The sequence below is a fragment of the Rhipicephalus microplus genome, chromosome 5 (assembly GCF_043290135.1).
Source record: "Rhipicephalus microplus isolate Deutch F79 chromosome 5, USDA_Rmic, whole genome shotgun sequence".
In the NCBI taxonomy this organism is placed as follows: Eukaryota; Metazoa; Arthropoda; class Arachnida; order Ixodida; family Ixodidae; genus Rhipicephalus; species Rhipicephalus microplus.
In genome coordinates this window covers 170,663,725-170,689,293 of record NC_134704.1, presented here as the reverse complement: position 1 = coordinate 170,689,293, position 25,569 = coordinate 170,663,725, and the positions used below count along the sequence as shown (strand labels likewise).

Genomic DNA, 25,569 nt, shown 5'->3' with positions numbered 1-25,569 from the left:
GTCTGGTAACATAGGGCAACGCATTCGGGGGTGTATCTGCAGCCTCCAGGCAACATGCTATCAGAGCGTGTGTTTAGTTCGGCGTGTTTTTGGTTCGACACATTACAAAGTCAACGAGGCATCGCTCACTTTTCCGTAGTGGTTTTGGGCGTAGCTTCAGAAGTTTACTTATTTTTCATGTGCATTTCATAGCTTAACCAGCTCACAGAATGTAGCCATTCCCGCGACTGCCGTCTGCTTCCGCTGGCGCACGGCAGGCATGTTCTCGCTTTTGGTGAATGTGAACGCGACAGCCTAAGCAACAAGACGCTGTACTTTACGGCCACCAAAGCTATTTTTTCAAAACTGCTGGCTCACTTCAGTGGTTTTCAACGTTTGGGCAGCGTGAGCTTTCGAACTACTGTGCTATTGTTCTCGTGAACAGTTGTCCCACAATCGCCTCTGCGAACTTTCTTGAGCATATTGCAAGTACGTGACTTGGCTAATAAAACAACTTTCGTTCATCAAACTTTGTTCTTTTTCTTTCTTTTCTCTCGCATGCACTTAGCGAGACGCAATGTGGGCGCAATAAAATTGCGTAATAATAAACGCGCGTAGCAGGTCAGCAATTAAGAAATTTTAAATTTCGCGCCATGTAGTGCAATTGCGCAATCTCGCTACAACCTTCGGTTGTGACGTCATATTTCATTTTTAAAATATTTTCTGTTGGTTGTCCTCCCGTGTATGACGACGGTGGCAACGAGCAGCCGACCACTAAATCCATGGGCTTCTATGGAGCGTGAGAACAAGGTCTTTATTCACAAAAGCATGGAAAAGGAGGGCGTGGAAGCAACCCCTAGTCCGGGGTCCCTAGGACGACTCCAGCAATGAGCCGGGCCCGCTGTATCAGAGCTCGGAGTACCTCGGGAGGTCCATCGCGGAGAGCATCATCCCACACTTCCTCGTTAAGGCTGGTGCACACCGGCGACTAGCAGCCGTCGCGCGACCATGTTTCGCGCGACTAGCAGCCGTCGCGCGAAACAGTCGCGAACGGTCGAAAACGGTCGCAAAGCGACTGCTTTGGCTAGTCGCTTCCTGACCAATTTTTTAGTCGCGCGATGGCAGTCGCAAGGCAGCTTGAACAAATCAGCGACGCTCAATTTTTGTTTTTTGCGGGGGGTGAAGTTTCTTATAGCGACACCTGTTCATCCTTCGTAGCCACTGTAGTAGTGTGTAACAAGTATAACATTTTGACCTCCAAGGTGGTGCCGGTGAGAGATTTCTTCTGTGCGTTGTTGAACAATAAAAGATTATACTCAATGTACATGCCAATGGCTGCTAAGGGGAAATGTGAGACAGGAGAATTCGGCTTTTAGTTAGCGCGCATGCTGCGAATTTCTTATTGTTCAACTACGCACAGAAGACAAGAAAGGGTTGATACGTTATACTCGCTGGGCGTAACCTCCTAGGTTTTAGAAAGGTTCAGCGAGCGTTGGGCCGCGGTGCAATGAATACGGTGAACTAGCTTATATCATGAACTCGAGGTGGTTGAAGGTAGTAAGTAAACACAAAGCGCAAGCCGTTAGAAAGTGTGCGTGTAACTTCTCTCGTTCAGTCCTTGGAATGTCCGATAAAAGGCGGTGCTTCTATATGAGGAATATATGACGAAAAGATGCGAGATGGTGGTACTAGGAGTGTTGAATAGGTGGACGAACGGACACACAGACAGATGCATGGACGGACGCACAGATGGCTGCATGGAGGGATGGACGCATAGACGGACGCAGGAGCGAAAGCATGGACGAAAGCAGGGAAGGACGCACAGATGAACGTGTGGACGCACGAACAGACGCACACACGGGCGGGCGGATGGACGCACGGGCGGCCACACAGACGCACGCTTGGATGGACGGAAGCAAGAACGAATGGACGGACGGATGCTTCGCCCCACTATCAATTATTCACTCCGTGGATATGCTGCCATTTTTTTGTTTTTTCAGTGCGCTGGCTTCCTGCCGCCAGATACAAACGAGTGCGTTCCTCTGGGTCTGTGACACCTTGGCCACCAAGGAATACTTGGCTTGGAGAAGACGGGGCACAGCAGCTTGAGCAAAGTGTTGAATTTACGTGGCGCATTCGCAAGAAGCTAAACACCGTCAAAGTAAAAATAAAATGAATTGTGCACTATCTTTTCCCCGTTTTCAGAAACCTTTTTTTATCTTGAACTTGTCTTGCCGCTGACTTCAAAGCAGCGCATTTGGAACGCGTGTGTGCTTCATGCCTTGGCAACGAGTTAAGACACCGCGTTCGAGACGCGTCCGTGCTGCATTGGAGGCTGTGGCAAGTCAAGTTAAACTCACGGACCCTTTCTGAATACGTACGACTCTTGGAAATACTCCTCGTCCTCTCAGCGCAGCTCGAGAGGCAGGCGGCTTGCATGGCCGGTCAATTCTTGCGATAGAAAGGACGGTCACACCCACTACCGGCTTTTTTTCTTTGGAGGCATATGTGATGCCAGCGCTAACACCATAGCACAGCGCACCAGCTCCATGTCAATGTCTTGTTCGTCGCTTAAATCGAGCTTGACGCTGTTGGGAACGCTGTGCGAGAACGGACAAAAACAATAAATGCGGCGCGATTTGTTTGCTCCGCTCACTCAGCTGGCGGCGATCAGCTGATCGGCACCGGTCTCCAGAGTTCTCGCTGTTAACAAGGTCCGGACGTGACTCTCCGGTTTTGAGACTTCAGTCACTCGCATGAAGCCTCTGCCGGTGTGAACATCAGTTCGCTTTTTGGTCGCCACTCGCGAATGGTCGCGTCACCACTGATAGTCGCCGGTGTGCACCAGCCTTTACGTTAAAGGGTGAAGGAAAGCAGGTAAGGGAAGAAAGATGTTCGCAGTGCACTCAATCGAGACATGGAAGGTCATGGGCGAGTTTCCACAGCCGGGGCAACGGTCTGCATAGCACTGCGGGTAGAATTCATGAAGTGATACTAGATTCGGAAATGTTTTAGTCTGTAGCTGGCGTAACCCTACTGCCTCCTCTCGCGGGAAAGATGACGGTGTAGCGCTCTGAGTGTGACGGATGTTCCTGTAGTGACGAAGAATGTCTTTGTAAGTGAGAAGAGGATCCCCTCACTCCGAAACGGTTGCCTCACCTTGTCGGGCCACCCGGAGGAAAATTTCGCGAGCAACAGCGTGTGCGCGTTCATTCCCCGGCAAAGAGGCATGACCAGGAGTCCAGAGTAAGTGGATGCGATTAGTACTGTTTCACTCAGTCGAATTTGATTGAGAATTTGGTGAACCGCTCTTGGGATGCCATGCCCTGATAAAAAGGCCCGACATGCCTGTTGCAAATCTGTCAATATGTAGACCTCGCGGTGAACACGGATAGCGTATTGTATCGCTATAGCGACTCCAGAAGTTTCACCGTGAGCGGCATGTGTCCCACGCATTGCAGCTGAGTCCTGCAGGGAATCTGTGTCATCTAACACTACCGAGGTGTAGCTTCGCGAGTTCGGGCTGTGTCCGTGTAAAGAGTATGCAATTCCGGGATGTCTTCGAGCATACGGCTGAGGTAGCGAACGCGGGATTTGCTCCGGCCTTTGACATGCTGGGGGTGCACGTTACGTGGTAAGGGATGAACAGTTTTACGTATCGCAGGCGATAGGGATGTAGGGCGGGTTTCATTCTTATGTGGTGGGACGGGATATCCGAGGCGTGAGAGGAGATTGCGGCCAGTAGGGGTGAGTAGGAGACGTTGGCACTGACTGACCCAATCTGCCTCGAGCAGCTCGCTTAGTGTGTTGTGTGTTCCGAACTTAAGAAGACGTGTGGAAGTGTAGTTCGGAACGCCGTGGGCCAGCTTTGCCGCTTTGTGGATCATGACATCTATGCGTAGTTGTTGAGATTGGGTCAACTGCTGGAAGGGCAAGTGATATGTCAGCTGGCTGATCACGCAGGCCTCCACCAAATGCAGCAGGTGTTCTACTTTAAGCCCTGAGCACCGATTTGAAACCCGCCGGATCACTTACAGTGTTTGGTCAACTGGTCGAGATAAAAAGCCAGCGATGTAGTTAGCTTTGCCACCCACTTGAACATGTAGTCCAACGATGCGGGCACGAGGGACATGTGGTATACGTATGCCATCCACGTGCACAATATTTTGGGGTGGAGGGCTACTGCTTCGGGAGCAAATAACGATGAGCTCTGATTTTTGAGGAGCCTATTGCAAGCCTCCTCTTTTAGCGTACTCAACGTCCCTATCCACTGCTTTTTGCAGTCGGTCCTGGATGGCTCCATCAGCGAGCCCCGTGTCGACCAGATAGTGATGTTAGTCATCCGTAAAAATAGCATGGGCGCCATCGGCGATCTAGTAGAGCAAGTGGTAAAGCCCTGCCAGTGAGATATTGAATAATGTAGGGAAAAGAACAGAGCCCTGTGGTGTCCCACGTCCTGTAGGGTGCATCGTACCATACCGATGCGGTCCCATTCCCCCAGTGGCCGTACGATCTTGAAAAAATGAGCGGATGTTGTTTTACATTCATGTTCCACAATGCGACTCGACTAAATTGCGAAAGATGAGGTCGTGTTCAACATGATCGAAGGCGCCCGCTTCAAATATAAGACAATGATTGCTCTCGTTTGGGCGCGAGATGGAGGCCCTAAGACTTACTCCCGTAGCTGTAACAGTACACCTTCAGCCGATAGATGAGCTCGGAATCTGAATTGAGAGTGCGCCAGGAAAGATTGCTGTTCTAAGAAGGGCTGCAGACGTCGCAAGAGTACATGCTCCATCAGTTTGCCATTGCAGGAGGTTAGGGATATGTTCTAAGAAGGGCTGCAGGCGTCGCAAGAAAACATGCTCCATCAGTTTGCCAATGCAGGAGATTAGGAATATGGGTCATTGGTTTTGAACCCGAACTTCTTTGCCCGGCTTGGGAATCGACGAATTATCGGTTTGTCGCCACGCTTGGGGAAGCGCACCTTGGCGCCAGTGTTCATTGAATATACCGGTGAGGTGGGTGATATCCGCATCACTTAGGTTGCGGAGTGTGGTGAACCGAATGTGGTCGGCTCCCTGTGCCTTGTCTCGGAGTAGCTCTTTAGCACTACACTTCCTCTACCGTGATATCTGCATCCAACAATTTATTTGTCTCGTACGTACGGATAGTCAGGATAATTCGGTGTTGGGCCTGTCGGAATGAAAAGTTTTTCAAGCTCACTGAGAAGTCTCGAGGGGTTGTCCCGATACTCGCGTATTGGGATGTGTAACTGTTGGAATGTTTTTGTTTTCGTGGTTGTGGGGTCGTCGAGGGATTGAAGAATCAACCTCGTTTATGCGGTGTCTAATGTTCCTGAAAACCGTTTTCAGAATCCTCACCAGTTATTTCTGCTGAGAATCGCTGCGTATTCTTGAGATTATCGCGTAATTTGATCTATCCTTTTTCTCAGTTTACGATTCAGACGTCGGCGTATTAATCTCCGTGTCAGTCCTCTCCGTGCGTCCTAAAGATGAAGCAAATGTGGTTCAATGTCTGGTGTTTCGGTGGTAGTACATATTGTGCGCGTGGTGGCCTCTTTATCTTGAGTTAGAGAGTCAAGCCATCGATCGGAACATTGCCCCTCAAGCGGGTCCTGGCGACATTCCCTGAATTAGACCCAGTCTGTAATGCGTAATTGCCGCTTGGTCCTCCGGGCACCAGTAAGTGGTAGAATGGTCACCAAAATATAGTGGTTGCTGCAAAAGTGCTCCTCTAGAGGACCATGCGCTACCACCGGGCCCTAATCACGTACAAAAGTGAGGTCAGGGCAGGTGTCACGTGATATACTGTTGCCAATATGTGTGAGGCACTCTGGTTCAGTAAGTAAAATGTAGCTCAAGTTACACATATCAATCCACAAGCATGTTCCTTTGGCCTACGATTTGACATAACCCCAAACTTTATGTGGAGCGTTAAAATCCCCGCCCACCACATGAACCCCCCCAACAGTCCCAAATTCCGTGAGGAGGCGGTGAAAGCAGTTGGTATGTGAACGGGGGGAAGTGCACATATTTTGTAAAAAGAAGGTTTTACTGTTAGAGCTTTGCATAAATATTTTCATTATTTGATGAGGGATGTCGCTACTAGTGGTATGCACGCGACATGTGACATGTTTCGAAACTAGCGCTCCCACAAGAGATGAGGCACCCAAGAGCGTATTGTAGCCTGATAAAGACAGCGGACAAAGTGGTTCTTGTAAGAGCATAACATCAGAAGCATCAGTGAATGCGGGTACGTACTGCTGCAGGGAACTCCTATTTTGAGGATGACCCAGCAGTTCCACTGCCACACCACTGGTCGTGGCGTGTCACACGACGCCATCTTCATCGCGGGAGGAAACGGAAGGCCGGGTGTAATGGTGTGAGCACCGTGCACTCGCATTGGATGTCAGCGGCCGAGAGATTTGATTAAGTTTAGTCTCGGTAGTTGGCATGGCAGTGGCACGTGCGATCGTGCGTTATATACATGACTGGACGCGCTCCATCATCTAAATTTGAAGGATTTTCATGCGGCGTTTCATTCTGTCGAGTGCAGCTTTCTTACTGGTGCCGATTTCTGCTACCAGTGCGTCCATTTGCTTTTGCAGGCGTTCGCAACGCTCATCCGTGTCTCGAAGTAGGTGTGCTATGAGCGCGAGAGGATTAGGGGTCGAGGATTTACTCTGAGGGGACGTGGTGGCGAGTGATTGGCGGGACGGAGCAAGCTGTAGGGGACCCTCTACGAGACCTACCTCCTGAGGAGCCACCTTGGTTGCGTTCCGTTCTGGGGCCCACTGCTGCTCAGACAAAGGGTGTGCCTCCTTGCCATGAGGCGAGTCCGAGATTGGGAACGGGTCCGGGGTTGGGAGCGGGTTCGGGAATTGAAGCGGGTCCGGGAATGGAAGCGGGTCCGGGACTTAGAGCGGGTCTTTGACATGCGACACGATTTGGATCGGATCTTGGAGCACGACTCTTCTGTTTTCGTTGGGGGGCATGAATGGCGGGTCTCAGCTGTGTAGCTTGACACGGTATAGTCACTGGAGGTTTGGAGTTCACGCAGTTCATTTTCGAGGGCTTTCTGCACCCATTCCTTGTTCAGTACTTGCCTCTCACGTCGAAGGCAGTCTGAATACGTCGTAGGGTGAGGTCCATCACAGGATCTGCAGCGGGGAGTGCACGGATGCGACTGGGTGGGGTTGTCGGTGCCGCAAGTTGGGCATGTGACAACGTCTGCTGCAGGGTAATGGTCATCCGGATGGCCCAGCTTAAGGCAAATCTCGCACACGACTTGTCGGGGGCAATGGGGGTAACAACGCAGTTCGGCCCCGTAGAAGCGTATGTAGCGAGGAAACTTGAATCCTTCGAAAGTGACCAACGCATTGTTAATCTGACCCATCATGCGTGCTTGAAGTATTTGAGTTGCAGGAGCCACAAGTTCATCTACTAGAGGGGAAGACGACGTTCTGGGCACGATGTCAGGAACAATACTCTTGCAACAGTTGTCTGGAGCCGCAAAGTATGTGGTGATGGGATAAACACGCCCACTGAGTCGCAGCTCCTCCACCCTGTATAACGCGTCGGCCACATGGGACTGGGGCGTTCTGATGATTGCTAGGTTTTGCAGTGGTCGCAGTCGGAATATGACGTCCCAGCGGTCGTTGGTAGTCAAACCAGCAGCGCTCCAGAAAGCGCTGGTGAGTTCAGGGCACGTTCACCTATCCAAGCAATGCCCTCCATGAGGGCGTAGAATGATCTTTTCATCGTGTATAGGAAGACGAGGCAGATGCTGGTTCGCACTCTGCTTGCGTACATTTCGCTGAGAGACTCCCGAGATGCTCTCGCTTGGTTGGGTTTCCTTGTGGGTGTTCATTTTGTGGGCGCGTCGCTTCTTGATGATGGTCTTCCAACAGGCACCTGCATCGTCGTCATCGATGTGGTCAGCAGAGAGTTCGAGGCAGCATCGTCCTCCATCCTTTCCGCAGTCAAAATGTCATTTTATTGTCGGGAAAAAGAACCGGGTAAAGCTGGATCAAATGTCAGCCCCACGGTGTGCGTCTCGGGTGTCGTTGCTGCTGCGCAACGTCCGGCGGCATTCTCCATCGCCGACGACGAGCCTTGCTCATTGGAAGACGGCGTTACGGTGGTTGATTGCTTTATCTACACAGTGTCGTGAGTTGGCTGAGAGCCCTTCGCACTGATGCCGGCTTCGGACCCGTAGTATGGAACGCGGGAACCACGCCGCATTAACAGCAGCCACGTAAGGGCCGCCTCAGAGCGTCTGAGTCCCATGCATGGATGGACGAAAGATAAACTTTCTGCGACAAGCTTGACTTCGGTGAGGTCACGGCCAATTGCTGAGTTGAAAGGTACCACCAGCACTTAGGTGAAAAGTCTCGCAGTCCAAAAATGCACATGATGCAGGCGAAGGAACGGGGAGCGTTGCACGAGACGCCACGGCGCGTCTCCCGCAAACACAGGAGTTCCGAACACCACGTCCGCTTTCAACGAACGCTAGAGCCAGTGCCGGGCTTCTATGGAAGTTACGCTGCCAGTTTACATATACCTTGTACTTAGCCTCGCGGAGAGAATGGATGGACGTAAAGCTCCTAGTCGCTCACTCCCGCTCCCTTATCTCGCGGTGGGGAGGATCGTACGTCTTGACTGGACTTAAGCTTTCACTGGAATGATTCTGTTGTAGTAAATTACCGTGCGCACAAAGGTCACTGCAATTGTTGCGCCGTCTCTGTTTATGAAAAGAGCGCGTTTTGCAGACACAGCGAAGTTACAACTAAGACGCTTATTGGGGGTCATCTGTACATGCGAGTACGTTTCGTGTGTTATTTGTGCGTGATAAACGCGGGGCAAGCTTCGATCTGTTTGCCATTCAGCGCGTGACCTTGCAATTTGTTGCTGTCGTGTTCAATGCTTCGCCTTTGCGGCAAAGCTGTGTTTTTTTTTTCCTTGACTGTGGACCCGAAGGTCGTGGGATGTGGATACCACCGTGTGTATACCACCGTGCAATCTCACGGTGGTATCCTTATTTTTATGAAGGTGAACTGATAGAAGCCCGTGTACTTGGATTTAGGCGCACGTAAGCCCAAGAACAACAAATGGTAGAATTTTCCTGAGCCTCCATTACACAGTCACTAATTATATCATATGGTTTTGGGATTTAAAATTTTCAGAATTACTATTATGACTGTCAGAATTAGCTTCAAACCCTATGGAGCTTTCGCAGAGTGCCGTGGACCTCGCGCATGCTGTTTATATTAATTAGCTATTCTGCGTGTCAATCGAGGACGACGCTTGACAACTGATGCTTGACAATGCTGGTGGGCTTCAGGTACCGCAAAGGTCGGACCAATTTCAAATAGTAAAGCATCCCTACGCATTATAGCAAAGCATTCTTACTCGTCAAAGTCACCTCGGCCACCACGAAATGCCGAGTCGTCATGTCTTACACAGGCATCATAAGCAGACGTAACATAATCTTTGTATTATTCTTTAACGAAAGTCCTACGCTACGATGCCTCTAGCATTTACTATAATTTTACACTGCCTACACAAAGAGGCAAATTTAAAATACTTATCCTAAAGCATAACCGCACGCTGGCACCAGTTCCTTGCACAAGCCTACGACTATGAGGGATCCTGGAAGCACAAGCTGCACGTGTTGCGTGAAGTTATCGCTGTGTATGTGTGTGAAGCAGATCCTCATCGTTGAATCTAATCGTAGAGTACCAATACTCTAAATAGTTAAACACAATTAGGGGTGAAGCTCCTCTTAGACTAATCCTGTCCTGCGTCAGACATATCAAGTTCTTAGCAACAAAGAAACGATAGCACATAAATGGCACGCAGATGAAAACGAATAACTTCAGAAATTATGTGCGGTAGTTTACAACACTAAGTAAGAATCCCGCGCGTTACGATTAAGATCACTGCCATTCTGCAGTGAGCCGGATGCTTGTAAACGGGAAAGGTGCCTTTTTGTCGGAATAGAGTACACTTCTCTAATATTCACTTTTCATGTGCCTCTAGCAGACCCTACGTCGATTTCGTATCTTCAGCTTATGTTGTGTACTATATATGCGCTCTTCTGCCTATTGGAATCATACCATTGTTTCTCCATGCTGTGTATGCATTGAAGTATAAATTATATAACTATAACTGTATGGGTTCAATATCCCAAAACCACAATTATGTGCACAATAGTGAAGAGCTCCGACAATATTCATCACCCAAGGTTTTTATAAAGTGCGCCTAAATCTAAGTAGACGGGAATCAAGCGTATTCGCTTGCATTGAAAACGCAGCCGCCACGGCTGAGATGGCAGTTTAAAACGTTTATCAGAGTTTAGCAGAAGTGCTGTAGACTACTCGGCGACAGCTTTTCTCGACATTGGAGCGAAGGCTACGGAGGCGGGGCCTCAGCACATTTGTGTTACTACGCAAGTAGTCCGGCAGCTTGCAGCCGATTTCGGTTCCAGTTTTGGTTTTCGCTTGCTCGCTGCGCTAGTGTAGCAAAATGTATGCATGCAAAATGGGAACGTCAGAGTTAAACTTTGATGAGAGTGCATACATGCAGCTAGTTACTGTGCTGTTTATATACTGGTACATATAAAATTTTACGTTGTTCAGAATGTTTTACCAGCATTATTCAGCCTTTATAATAGTGAAGTTTAGGTTCCGTGTTCAGCCCAGTATATACGGGTACGCGCCACACGTGATCGAATGTTAACGTTTACGGTATTGAGCCCTGGTACAGGCGAAATTCAAGGCCGGTTGCGGCACGATCCGGCCACGGGCCTGTCTTGTTTCAGTTTTGCTGTATTCGGTTTACGCCCTCAAAGGCTGTCAGCAATGATCGGCGCGGACTGCGCCTGAGTGTTCGAGAAGCCTCACAATTGTTGTAGATCGTTGTTAAGATTGCGCGCAAGACGCGAACGTGAAGCTTATTTCAGAGCTTGCGCGGCCACCAGTGATAAGGCTGGAAAGTTTGATGCGTGATGTATAAAAGACGGCGCGTCCCAACGATGAGCAGCTTTTCCACGGCCGATGCTATGCTCGCCGCAGCAAGAGCAAGCCGCAGACGCAGCTGGCGTGCGGAAAACGTGGTGCCGTCCAAGAAATAAAAAAAAAAACTAGGGCGCACGATAACTTCTTTTCCATGAACAGCGTCCCATACTTGTTCTATCCTTATAATCAAAAGAGTTTTATTTATTCGGGCCAAGTAGCCATTAGAATCAGAAAATAAAATAGGTACTATTTCCTGGCGCGCGCGCATGCAGGCGGTTCGGCTCTATAGCTTCCTCAGTGCTGTCAAGAAAAGTTGTCGCCGAGTATAGCGCCTAGCCGTATCTCAAGACGCGAGCGCTAAGGAAGGACACGCAAGCGCGGAAGACGGGAAAAATGTTGCAGCAAATTATCTGTAAAACTGACGCTTCACTGCTTGCATTCTTTCGCACTTACGCTTGGTGGAGTATTGAGCAGCACGAACTGGGTAAGAGAGAGAAAATTAGTCAGACGAAACGAAAATTAGTCAGCATAAGAAAAGCCCACTGTACGCTACGTGGGTGAATATCTTAGGAATATAATTATTGTTTCTCCAAATTTCATCTAGTTCAGGAGTTTGTCAGTGGAAACAGAAGATCACTATCACTCACTGGAGTTCTCTTTGCTCAATATAGACGCAAAAATTTGAACCAGGCTGATAGTTCGTGTTAACCTAATTATTCAAGACGGAACAAGGTGGCACAAAATTAATCTCTGCCATTGTAATTGTACCTTAAACAATACTGAGTGTGACTACACACTTGCACGTGACCAATAACGTGCGTAGTTGCCCGAGCAATATGATCTATAAAACACTCTGTTTTCTAGGTAAGCCAAAACCTGTCTTTGCGCTTGTATTAAGCAATATTTTTCAAGGAGGGGGGGGGGGGAAGAGTTCAACCTAACTTCATGTATATTCGTGTGCACGCTTATATGGGACATGGGACCAAGTGTATGTACGCAAGTAATAGTGAAAAACTGTTAGGGAAAGGTTGCCATTCCTACGTCCTGTATTTGGCTACGCCATTGGCTACGTCATTCGGCCGGGAAAACCTTGTCTTTGTGCTAAGGATAATCTACTCTTAGCTCAACCATTTCACCTATCCTCTCAGGCCTGCGGTACAGGTAATGAAAATTATCAAAAAAGGCTTTGCTTAATTTGGCACAAAACGAAATATGAATTACGGACACTTACTGTGCTGAATTTACACACTACTACGTGTTATTTGCATATCTCAACTTCATAATTTCATCACTGCTCGGTTAAATAACTGATGATACGCGAAAAAGTTTGTTTATGCTTACCAGTTGCATGGCGTCATCATGGGGCATCTAGATTCCCACAACAAATACAAATAAAAAGTTCAGCTATAACAAAGAAATTGTTTGATGAAGTAGCGTAAGCGTAAGCTTTCTAAATCACAATCACAAAAAATGCTAAATCACAATTGTTTACGAATGAAGGTCCTGTTCCTTCAGTTAAAGTTCTGAAAATTGCTTCACAGATCTTAGGATAGTTTAATTAGGTCTGATTAGCACTGCAACGTGGAAGAATCATCTACTGTGCAGTTCATAAAATACTAACTTTTCCCACGCTGTTACACGCATATTACGCGAAATACTCTGCTGTTGTGATTAAAACACGGTGCTAAGATTGAAGACGTAACGATAAGTGAGGGAAAACGGGACTCTAAATTCTTTTTCGCTTACAACAATTCACCAATCAGCATTATTTTGAAAGCTGATAAAATACATTCAAGCGTGATCAATTTCTCATATTTAGAAATCTTATCCTCACCTCTTATCTGCACCCAACTCAAATAAATGAACATTTCGAAAGGTCCCCTTCACTAAACACCTGGTGCACTAGCAGGTGCTCTCTTTACCCTGCTCAGCTTCCTTAATGCGCGCATATAACATGTAGCCTTGGCCTCTAGTAGTTTTGGAGCCGTCATGCGGTTCTAAATGTAGGCTTCTTCGCTAAGGGAGACATACGAAGCGTTCAGTTAAAAAGGGAGGCCGTGTTGACCAGCTAAGACCCAGTCGTCCAGTTAAGGGTCGTGGAGTGGGCCACACAGGTCGCCGCCAACCTTGGGTTGATGGCCATCTAACACGGAATCATCCTCAGTTGCTTTCTGACGAAATAAAGTTTTTCCATCTATCAACTCTGTTCTCTTACGCTAATTTCAAATAGCTCGTCATATGTTACTGCGAGATATCCCGATTTCTGAAATGACATTTACATTGATTTTGTCATTGAAGTGCCCACTGAATAATTTAGTGATTCATTCATTACATATTGGCACCTTGCAAGAAGGTTCATCTCTTTCATTTTATGCATTGATGGAGTTTAACTTTATATCAGACGTATCGCAAGATTCACTGGAGTGTGGTTGTGCAACATACAGACCTATGAACACCCAAATCGCTGCTTAATTCGTTCATGGAGCAAACGACTCTTTCCACCAAGCATGCTTTTTACGCACTCGAAGGATTCCGCGTGAATATCATTCGCAACGCTTACTGAACACATTCCATAGAATGTCTCAGATATTTATGTCACCTACGTCAGAATCGAGAGCGCTGAGCATCCTGCAGTCGGAGAACAGGTTGAACGTGGTCTCCATACCGAAGGCGAGATCGTAGGCGGCTCCTGAGCCTGCACACAGGACAGCTTCAATGTGGCTTTACTTGGCATTTCTAAAGCACGTCGCCGCACAGTAAAAGAAAAATTGGCGCCCACATCTTCTTAAGGGGGGCGGGGGGGGTATCGAGTGAACGTTGCGTAATTGGGGAAAACTTGCGGATGCTTAATTGATATTTTATATTTATTATCCCTATTTATTGAATGAAGGAGAAGCGAAGGCAAAGAGTGAAAATATAAAGTGTGTCTTTATTGTTTGGTGCCATCGTTGTATTGAACGGAGAGGAGACGCCCTTGTCTAACTTCTGAACGTGCGCAGCGTCGTTTGTAGACACATCACCAGCGTTCCAAGGAGACGAGATGAGGCATGAGCCACGCGACTATCCGAGCATGCGCAGTGAGGGTGTGGAAGGCGCCGACACCGAAGCACGACATCGTGCAACTCAGAAATGCTCCGCGTTTAAAACTGCATTTAAAAGTAAAAAAATCTGTCGTTAGGAAATGCAGAGCATTGATTGGAACTTACGCGTAGACAAAAAAGCGAGATCAGTGAAGGCCACAATGTCGAAGTAGGCTGGAACTCTTTCTTGATATCAGGCTTCAAAAAGGTTTCTGCTCGTTTGCGTAAACAGCGCTTCAATGCCATAAGATAGATAGATAAATAAATAGATAGATATATAAATAGATAGATGGATAGATAAATAGATAAATAGATAGATAGATGGACAGATAGATAGATAGATAGATAGATAGATAGATAGATAGATGGATAGATAGATAGATAGAAAGATAGATAGATAGATAGATAGATAGATGGATAGATAGATAGATAGATAAATAGATAGATAGATAGATAGATAGATAGATAGATAGAACTTCTGAAATGCCTACAGTTCGTTAAGAAATGCTTCACACTTAAAAAGGGCATCGCTTGCACTGGTTGCGTGGCCCGAAACCATCAGCGAAGCGAATTTAAAATTATGGAGGCTAGATACTATGTAGATTTTCCAGTTGAAGCAACACGGCGTATTGGGTGATATTTTGTCATCTTAGTGGCCTTTCATCAAGCGGCCAAGGTTGCAGGTCCTCCTTTGCAACTCGTAATGAAAGATAAAATATCATTTGACTTTATGTTAGAGTTCTTGCTTGTCAAGTACGTGACTATCTTTAAAGAGACACGTGAGCCCTCTTCAGTGCTCATTATACTGTATTTGGAGAGTTGTGTGAATTAGAAGAGAGCTAACGGGACTGAATACACGGACAGCGCAACTATGGAAGCACTAAAAAAGAACAGAAACGAAGGCAAGGTCCTTGTCCTTCTTCATTGTTTCCTTAGTTACGATGGAACTACTGCTACGTTGCGGTGTTCGTGTGTTCAGTTATGTCTTACCAATTTGCCCAAGTTTCCACGCTTCAAAGCTGACTTGTCTGCTCAAAAACATTCATACATGTGGGAAGCCAGCACTCTGATAAAAGAGAAATGAGTCTTGCTTTCTTTTTATAAAGAGAACGGTACAGTCGCCTTCTGATTCAGGAATGTTGGCTCCGTAAGCTCGTTAACAGCGCAGATGAAGAACGATTCTCTAAGTTCAAGATTACGCGCTTTTTGAGGTCAGAACGATTCGAAACCCCGCTTTCATAGAAAAGAACTGGCACTAAACTATTCATATAACGGGACTTTTAGACGGCTGCTGGAAGGATGGTACGTCCACAGCGTTAAAAAAGAATGGCGTTACTGCGATTGAATACTGCTTTTCGGTACTTCCACAAATTGCCAGTGCCCTCCCAGAAAGAATGCAAAGAAGCCGTAGGCGCCACGCATTGTTTAGAACGATGGATTGAGCCGTGCTTTTCTTTCTCTTTTTCTAATAGTGGGGTTTTGTGGGCATAAATCATGATATTGCTATTTACCAGTGAAACAGTGATCAACAGGACGAAAAAAATGTTGACAGAACACGTGGTGCTCAGTGTTTGTATCGGCAGCGCCACTCGCCCAACCATTTGTAAATACACATGTACATGCCTTCCATGTCTATCTCTCCCGTAACATATCTGGTGCTGGATAGAGGAATCGGAAGCTGTGGTCACCTGGAAAACATCCACTGCGCTGTCTTCCAAGTTGACAACTAGATTGGATGTAGCCAAGTCCTCGGTGGTCATGAACGCCCGCTGCGCAGTTCGGTGATGACGCTGGGGTCGCAGAGCTCACCCTTTACGAGGTGCGCCATAGAGACGAACTCCAACGACTTTTAGGCCATGCGCCATTTCTTCCATGTAAATATAATCAGACGCAACCTATTCGCATGGAAATGTAACTATCTTTGTCAGGAATCGAGTTTACTCCTTCGAGCTCAGCAGTTGTCCTACACTTACCCTTTAATCCACTACAAAAGTGTTTAGTTAGATAAGTGACCATCAGTTTTTTATGCTCTAAATGTGCTTTACCATTAGAAACGAAAACAGTTATTACAGCACTGTCCCCGTGGACGCAAATATCACTGGAATATTTAGCCTTACTTTTTATTTGGTTTTAATACAGTAAATTTCTTCTACAAGGTGTCGATCAGAGGAGGCGCAGATCGATAAGAGTACAATAGATTTACTTTACATTTACAGGCAAAAACGTACTTGCGAGCATCCCAAGGAAAACATCTGAGCGGCCATTCATCCGTACACCTTTTGTGTACCACTCTGTCTTTTCGACCGACTCGTTTTGCCGCCTCCTGTCTCCCTGGATCACTCCATTTTGCAGCATAAGCGCTTCTTCCCCTATCGGGCTTATTGAAGCGGCGTAACAGAAAATGGTCTGGTCTACGAGTCCCCGTCAATGAAACGAAAAACATGCGTCGTTAACAACAATGAAGATTGAGCTGTACTTCGTTTTTAAACTTGCAGCAACGTGGATGAACTTGCGGTGTATTTTCCTGTAGCCATCGAAGAAGTAGATGAAAATGTTGATCGCGTTGATTGTCTGAGGAAAAAATTCCGGGCAAATGTTTTCATAAACACCGGAAGCACATGTCTCAGTTCTGTTACTTATAATAAAAATCGAGGTAGTAAAGCACCCCAAACAATCTCACATTTTGAGTTTAAATATTCTCACATAGCCTAAATATATAGAAAGAACTACCATCCTTAACCCCCTAATAATTTATTGTAAAAGTATCTTTTTACGCAGCTACAGTGCTTTCTGATGTAGCACTGTATTGTGAGATAATTATTTGCATACTGTTACGGGGAGAAGAATATATTTGCGTTATGTATACACACAAAAAAATCCCAGCATATCTACGGAGTGAAAGATGGTGAGTGGGGCGAAGCGTCCGTCAGTCTGTCCACGCTTCCGTCCGTCTGTGCGTCCATCCGTGCGACCATCCGTCAATGCGTCTGTCCACGCGTCCGTTCGTTCGTCCATCCATGCGTCAAACAGACAGACAAACAGAAGACAGACAGGCGCGGCCAGCATATGATTCACGATTTGCCGATAAAATAGTCCGAAGCTTCGCCCCACTCATTACTGTTCACTCCATTGATATGGTATGAGGTGGTTAGTCTATGCATGCATACATACACGTGACGTCCGACCCACGCCATAAGGAGCTTCGCTTTAAAAATTTCAGTGGCTGATTGGGGCTCCCTGCTGGTAAAGTCTCCACAAGTCGTCTTATCTTCTGCGCTATTCCTCATCAGCTTCAGCCTGTTACGCTATTTCTCTGTGGTTGGAGCACCGACCCTTCACCATTTATGTCGCTGCCGAAATTTATGGCTTCAAGTGGGTAGGTAAAATTGTCCATAGCATTACCATGGTGAACAACGATGGGGTCAGTAGTGATTTTCGTAGATGACACTGATCGTGTGGAATACACGAACGTGATAGCGTTAAAGAGCTCACGCGATCATTCTGTTTACGCGCTCTGTAGTTCTCTCAAGGAGTTTATGCGGAAAAAAATTGGCAGATTCCATGGACAGTGGGAATCGATGATACGAAAAGCACGAATGAGAAAGGTTGATATGTCATTTTGAAATCAGCACAACGTAGAGGGGTTGAAATGAATGATGCCGTATATGATTTCAGTGTCCAGATTATCATCTTTTGATGTGTCATTTATCTTCGTCCTCTACTCACGTCACGTGATGTTAAATTTAGTAATGTAGAGCTAGCGAAACGGCCGCGAGCACGTTATGAGTGTGGTATGTTGTCATGTTCTTATATGACATGTCAGGAATATGCACGTTTGCACCAGTCATCTATTTCGTCATCCATTGAGGTCCCGCAAGACAAAATTTGGTATAGGCGGAGCTAGCAAAACGGCCTCGAGGGTATAATAAAGGGCCCAGTTTACTCCTATGTAGCGTTGACGCGCGTGCTCGGCACAGCGACGCTACGTTAGTAAAACGCGAGCACTATTTAGTCTGATGCCCGGCGCGACCAGCGACGGCAACTGGCACGAAATGCGACCTTATGCATTTCACGCCGACACGTTACCCTAACAACACCCTCTTTTCGTGACGGAGGTATGTCAGACGCGCTAAAACGCGCATGTGTCAAAGCAACCAAGCGTGGCGCGCGCCTGCCAGTATATGGCAGGACCGGCGCCTGGCGTGGCAACGGTGGTGTGAAGCGACGAAATGAACGCCGGCGAGCACGTGCACCGCGTCGCATCTAAAAGTATTGACGTCTTTACTGTGCCTTGTAGTTATGTTCTCACATGACACGCATATCATGATTATCATGTTTGCACCAGTCAGATACATTCGTCATCCACTGGCGTCACGTACTACCAAACTTGGAATATGTGAAGCTAGCGAAATAGCCGCCAGTGCATCATCAGTGTGGCATGTAGTCATGTTCTAACATGGCACGCATGTTGTTATTATGATGTTTGGATGTGTCATTTACCTATGTCGTCCGTTCGCGTCACGTAATACCGATTTTGGTACATGTGAAGCTAGCGAAACGGCCGCGAGCGCATCATGAGCGTAGCATGTTGTCATGTTGTTAGATGTCGCGCAGCTCAAGTTTATCATGTTTTTTTGCATTAGTGTCATACCTTCGTTATCCATTTACGTCCCGTAATACCGAATTTATTATAAGTCAAGTGAAGGCGCGGAGAGCTAAATGTCGCAGGCCGCTAGATAGATTAGATAGATAGGTAGATTGATAGATAGATAGATAGATAGATAGATAGATAGATAGATAAGCGGACAGATAGACAAATTTACAGAGGGACGAACGGATGAACGCTGCCAGTGGCTGAAGGATTCACGGTTTACCAATAAACACTTTGACTTTGGCGAGTTGGTACGTATTCGGATAGGCTTCAGCGCGATTAGGACGAAGACCACGGAGACACACAGACATACAACACTTCTCTGTGTCCTGCTTGTCTTCTTGGTCTTCTTTTAAATCGCACTGAAGCTTATCCGGTTACCGATAAAGTCCCCCGAAGCTTCGCCTCCCCCCCCCTGATCATCGTTCACTCCGTTGATAAGCGGTGAATTTTAAAGACGATAGTCTATAGTGGGGACCTTCAACGCAAAAATTTTGGTCTGTCTGTTTGTAGATCTGTGTTTAGAAAAAAAGTTCAACAATTTCGAGTACTTCGTACTCAACTATGGGAGAGCAGTGAGCCGTCCCAATTCAGAAAGACGAACAGTAAGGGAAGAGGAGCGTTTTGTTCGCACATCTGTCTGTTCCCCCTTAACGATACCCTAACGGCACCAAACAATAGCCCAAACGGCGAACCCCATCCGGAGTGCCCACCAGTATTACTCAAAATTTAGCGTTCATACTTGTGCGATTGTCAATTAAAAACAAATATTGCGCATAACTGAGGCACCGTAACAACACGTTAATATCTGTATGAGTGTATTTTTACTAGAAAAGACATACATAAGTAATTATAAGGGCCGTGGAGCTTATCACGCTGCGCTGACGATTCAATGCTTCCACGAAAAGGCAAGTGTTTCTAACGCTTTGCTTAGACGACACGGTGGTGGCACCTACCGGTCGCCTTGCGTTCTACACCTTTTCGCCTCCTATATAGACGGGCGTGCACGCCGCGCGTCTCTTTTTCTAAGAAAACTGCGAGATAATGCTCATGTCTCATGTGTCACGTGACTTTATTCACTCGTTCGCCTCCGCTGCAGGATCGAGGCACTCTAACGCAGCGCATCCAGAATACCATTAACCGATTTTCTTGCGCAGATTATCAAGTAAACGTTTCGTTCGCTCTCTCCAGACGCAAGACTATCGTCTTTCGATGACATTTGCAGTTTAACTTGCAGATAAAGGGCCAATTTTTTTATGCGTTTGTCAACCTCACAGAGAAGGTGCCACGTCAATAGAGGACAGTGAAAGCAGGCCTCTGTATGGATAGAACGTGTTCGGAAAAAACAGTATCTCTGTGCTTCATCGGTACGTCCTCCTCCTGATTCCTAAATACGCTAAGCCATGCCGCCGCGATTCCAGGTAGAATATAGTGTCCTTTTTATTTCTTCCTCTCTCATAATTTCTCTCTTTCTACTGTGCATCACTGCGAGGTTTGGATTTTTCTCTTTGAAACTGTGTGTGCTTTCCGCGGCATGTTGTTTCTCAGCTAGATAGAGGGACTAGCCATGATGCTTTCAATTAGTGGACGCTGGTGGGCCCCGTTTATGAATGCCTTATTGGGAGAGCTGTCAGCCATCGCTTCACTGGTCAGGGTATTCTTAGCCATGGTAACCGTTCCTATGGTCTATCCTATTCTATTCTATTCTATTCTAGTCTATTCTATTTCCACTAAAGGTTGCTTCAATATTGCGATATAGTGGAACTGGGTTGCCCCATCTCATGATGTGAACTTGAACTAGGTACGACAAAAACGACAAGTATTGTATAGCAGCAAGAGTTTTATGAAGAGATCGGCGACAAGGAATTCAAACTCCGAACGAGTGGACGTTTTCTGCCCTTCTCAATATCGTCATTGGCGTAAGCGCAGAACTGCCGCCCAAACTTAACACGATACTCTCTTTATAGGAGTCAGCAAAACCTCATGAAGTATGAATGGACACCGACTTACGGAACACAGTGCTAGAAGACTAATCATTCCTTCTTTGGTCATCGCCATCCTCCGTGGGTACTGGACGCGCCTGCACTGTTCTTCTTCTGCTTCACCTGGTGATGATGTCGACGAATATGGTGATGATAATGGTCTTGAATTTGCAGACATCTACCCACTTGGGTGGAACTGATCAAGATGCAGGCAGGTGGAAACAAAAACTACGTCTCTTATTACTGCAACAAAAAGAGACAAAACTGATAGCGACGAAGATTATTGTGTTCGCGTAAGAAAAAGTAACAATATTGGTTGGGTCATAAAGTGTCCCTTACAGCTCTTCTGGGTGATCGACTGGTTTCTTTGTGCTTTAATGCGAGATAATAAGTTATTAAAATATTGGATCTGTTGAATGCGGACGAGAAAAATTTACGAAAGAAAAAATATTGACGTTTAATGGTTGAATAGTTTGGAACTCGATGTGGAAACACATTTGCATGCCAGAACAAGAAAGCTTCCAAGTAAACAAAAAGTTTCTCAGATTTTGCGAATATCTATGTTTCTATCTTCGACGTGAATCCCAATAATGAAAAGTTGGGGTGAATAGATTCCTGTACTTGTGATAGGTCGATTCCACGAAACATCAGAATATGTGGTATATTTTATCTCTTCGATTTTTATCGTAATTTTGCTTATTATGCCCGTATGACCAAATGGCTGAACAACATTTTGTATTTCAATAAAAAAAATTGAACCAAGGAAAGATTGAGAAGCATCGCCGGAAGACGACAGCCGTTTTACTCAGAGTGCGTGGTCGCGAATTCGCTGTCATGCTAACAGCGACGCAAGTTGTATGTTACAAATATATCTCTCGTAGGAAAGACACAACTAATGAAGAAATAGGTCATTTTGTGTATCGTAATTCTGGGCGACTAGGGTATTTTCAAAGATTCATGAAATACGGTGTCTTTTTGAAACTCACTTATTTTTGGGCCGCGATTCCCGCTTTTGTAAGCCCCATAGCTTGTTCAGAGATAGCCCTTTATGTCAGTAGTTATCTCGTGCATTAACATTTGTGCACTAAGTTTTAGAGTAACGAATTTCGTCGCTCAGAACATCGAAGAAACTGTTGGTGAAAATGAAAACCTATTATAAAGAAACCCCACTTTCAATTTTGCTCAAAATTATTTCGATTATTTTCTTAGGGCTGGACTAACATATTCTAGAAAAACATGTTGCATAGTTTTGATCTCAACAAATACACAAGTTTTCAAACTTTGTGTTTTCAGAGCCCGTTCACTGCCGTCTAAATGACGTCCGTTGTGCCAAGAAAGTAAAATATTACGTTTCATTTCTCTTCCGATTTTTCGAAATAACAGCAATAAAGTTGTTTTGGATCGTGTGAAGTGTTCTCTAATAAAATAAAAACACCATTTGAATGAAACACATTTGAGTAATTCGCAACTTCGCCTTTCTTCGTTATCATTCAGTTCAAAGGCAGCCCCTCCAGTCGTACTCTCCGTTTCTTTCTATTACTCGGCTAGAACGGTATCTTAACTTGAATACTAATATTCAAAAAAAAAAAGCGGCGCACAAAAAAGACGGAGACAAAGAAGAGAACCACACCACAGCGCTCCGTCTTTTTTGTGCGCCGCTTTTCTTTGAATATGAATATACACCAACTCGCCCAACTTTCTATTCTGTTGAATACTAATAAGTGAACTTTCTCAATCTGTGTTAATATATGTCATATGGTCCCAAGTTGGCGTGAAACGCAAGGCCTCTTCAGAAAAAATTGATTGATTGATATGTGGGGATATAACGTCCAAAAACCACCATGTGATTATGAGAGACGCCGTAACGAAAGGCTCCGGAAATTTCGACCACCTGGGGTTCTTTAACATGCTCCCAAATCTGAGTACATGGCATACAACATTTCCGCCTCCATCGGAAATGCAGCCGCCGCTGTCGGGATTCGATCCCGCGACCTGCGGGTTAGCAGCTGCGTACCTTAGCCACTAGACTATCGCGGCGGAGTTCGTCACGAAAGGAAATGAGCTTCTAGAAAGCAGTTGTCAAGAAGTTAAGCTTTGCTGGCACAAAATTGTCCTTTCAAACCATATGCCAGTAGCAGCGTTAAATGTGTCGATTACGTAAATCTTCGCGGCCGTAGTTCTGCAGACGAACGAAGCATGCTGTGAGTGAATCTCACCTGATTTGCAATTGCAAACGTACCGTGACAGGATAGCTTCATGGCTGTAAAGAGTTTACCACTACATTGTTTTTTTACAGCAAAACCTGTTTAAGAGCACGAGTCAGGTCACGCGCCACCGTAGTTGTCCACCGCGGCCACCGCTCGTGTCCGTAACCACATTGTACGTACGCAGTTACAAAAAAAAAAAGAAAACTAGCGCCAAGGACATAGTGGGGCTTGAACCCGGGTCCGCTGGGTGACTGCCCAGTATCGTACCACTGAGATACACCGGTGCTTGCGACTTCTTGTTAAACTTGCATTATGTAGGCTAGATGTTGCGAAAGCAATCGCGTTATTACGATTAATAAAGCGTTTTAAAACAGCTAAATAACAGCCTGCCGTTCCGCAGCACACTGTAAGCGAAGATTAGCCGAGATGGGAGTTTTTTCCAGCATATGAGCCCACATAACGGCCTAAATTGTTTACTCCCTGGTAGCGGAGTGAATTTGGCACATGTCGTCTTAAAACGCCCCTAGCTTGATGACAGATTTGTTAAACCTTGTTAAAATCCCCACGGAGTTTCAGGTCACATGGTTAAAACTCCCCCATGGGAGTTTTAAAAACCCCCTTTTAATCGTGACGTGCGCGCGTGCGTGTGTACGGGCGTCTGTTTAGTACACCGGTGTTAAACTGCAGTGCCCTGTGCCGGCGATCGTTCGAGAGTCTGTCGACATACAATGAAAATATCAGTGCCACGAAGGTTTGGAACGGCTGGTCGGTGTTTAGTGTGAGCGTTTCGAGGTATTTCGTACCATTGAACCGCACTGGAGATTGGCCAGAATGCTAAACCAAATCTCGCAATAACTCGCTTCAAAGAGCACAGTTAAGAAGAATTGCAAGAAATGATTTCCATGGTAACAAACGTAAGCTGTTGTGATGGCCAGCAGCTGCGTTTGTAGTTTCACCGACTAAAACTTTGAAGCGATCAGACGTAAGCTTCGCTCGACCTCGGGAGGTTACAAGCTGGCCGGCGGCCGGTGTGAAAGATGCGGCGGTGACGCGCTTGCCGCGGCCGCTGGCGACGACGGTGGTTTCTCGGAGTGTTACCGCTATTCAAGCGGCAGCTACTTCTCAGCAAGAAGGCCGCCTAACGCCGTCGTTATCAAGCAAGCGTCGTGGTGAGCACGCACTGCCGCACCGGCCGCCGTGGCGAGCTCTATGAGGCATCGGCGAAGCAAAGAATGAGTTTTACTGAAAATAAAGGCTGCTAGTAGGAATAGCAGTTTAAATTTTATCTTCGCCATGTGGCCGCCCTGTCAAACGACTTATGCGAAGGTTATCACCGAACGAGGCAGAGGCACAGAGAAACGGCGTACGGCATGCCCGCGCACTGCGAGCACCAGGAACCACGATTGCGAACTGTCTTGTTCGTTTATGTCTATCGCTCCATAGCTTATACTGGGTGAATAGCGGACACCCCTTTCTGTGCGTGTGAAAAGTAATGACGACGAAAACTGCACAGCCGCAAGCAATTAGAGATCTCCAGCTGTCATTCATCGTAAAGCGGAGCTGTACTCGTGAGTGAGTCCTAGCGATCGAAAGTGGTATAGCGGCGGTGTCATGGTTTTCCGCCGGCGCTGCGGAAGGCACGCCGTTGAAATGTTCATGGACGGCCGCGCAGGCTTTGCGTATGATTCAGTTCATTTTACGGATTCGCACACAGTACTGCTACTGTCAATTCAGTTTATGCGACTGAGCCCAATCTAATAATTAAGTTTTCTTTAATTAAAGAAGTACTCAATATCAGGTGACTTTAGGATAAAAGGCGTGTGTGTTGAAAGGTTTGCTATCAGGCCACCACAAATTTATATATACGCCATAAAACTTTATTGCTGAGTTATTCGTAAAAGAAGGGTCCCTCTAGAGCTACATGGGTGGTCGAAACACCACGCCTATATATACCCGGCAAAAGAAGTGAGGCTGTGCTTTCGAGCGGGAAGCTGCTGTAAGTGTGAATGTTGTATCATTACGCGAGCGCTGTGTTCATGTTTGTGTGTGTGTGATGAATATCGTGAGCTTCGAGGGTAGTTTTTTGTATGTTACGCTTGCGGATAAAGCGACTTTTTTAATGAAAACTTTACCTTCATACTGACCAAAACAATTTACCCGATAGATGTAAAAAAAATCTCATACTGACCTGAAAAAAGCTCCCCGACAGGTGACTACACTTTCGCTGTTTTATATTAGTAGTTTTGCACGCTTAGCATAAAAACATTGCATAAAATTCGGTGCTCTCAAATATGACGGCTGAGCACAGCTGTATTACCATTTCTTTTGAAAGTCAAACCTGGACAAACAGGTTTAGTGAGGATAGCAGAATAGATCATTTGAAACACAGACAATCTGATTTGAGTACTCAAGAAAGGGGTATGTTGAGCATGAAAAATTTCTGGAACGACAGAAGTGCTATTGACAGTGGTGCACTCTGTACGAAGAATGAAGTCATACACCTGGTACGGCAAGTGTAACTGTGCTGCACGCATCGAAGGCTCTCTATATTTGTAAGAGAACCTTCATGGCGTAATGGAGTTCAGTTGTGATAACTTGTGTGACTATATCAGGACGAGGACGAGGTGTA

At 46.3% G+C, this 25,569-nt stretch overlaps 1 long non-coding RNA gene across 1 annotated transcript; it reads right to left on the bottom strand.

Annotated features, from left to right (window-relative positions):
* Positions 1-11,469: 11,469 nt before the first annotated feature.
* LOC142817437 (uncharacterized) lies at positions 11,470-13,709 on the bottom strand. Its single transcript, XR_012895232.1, has 3 exons — positions 13,624-13,709; positions 12,362-12,388; positions 11,470-11,500 (listed from the first exon to the last, which is right to left on the bottom strand). It is a non-coding gene; the product is annotated as an uncharacterized LOC142817437 (long non-coding RNA).
* Positions 13,710-25,569: the final 11,860 nt, after the last annotated feature.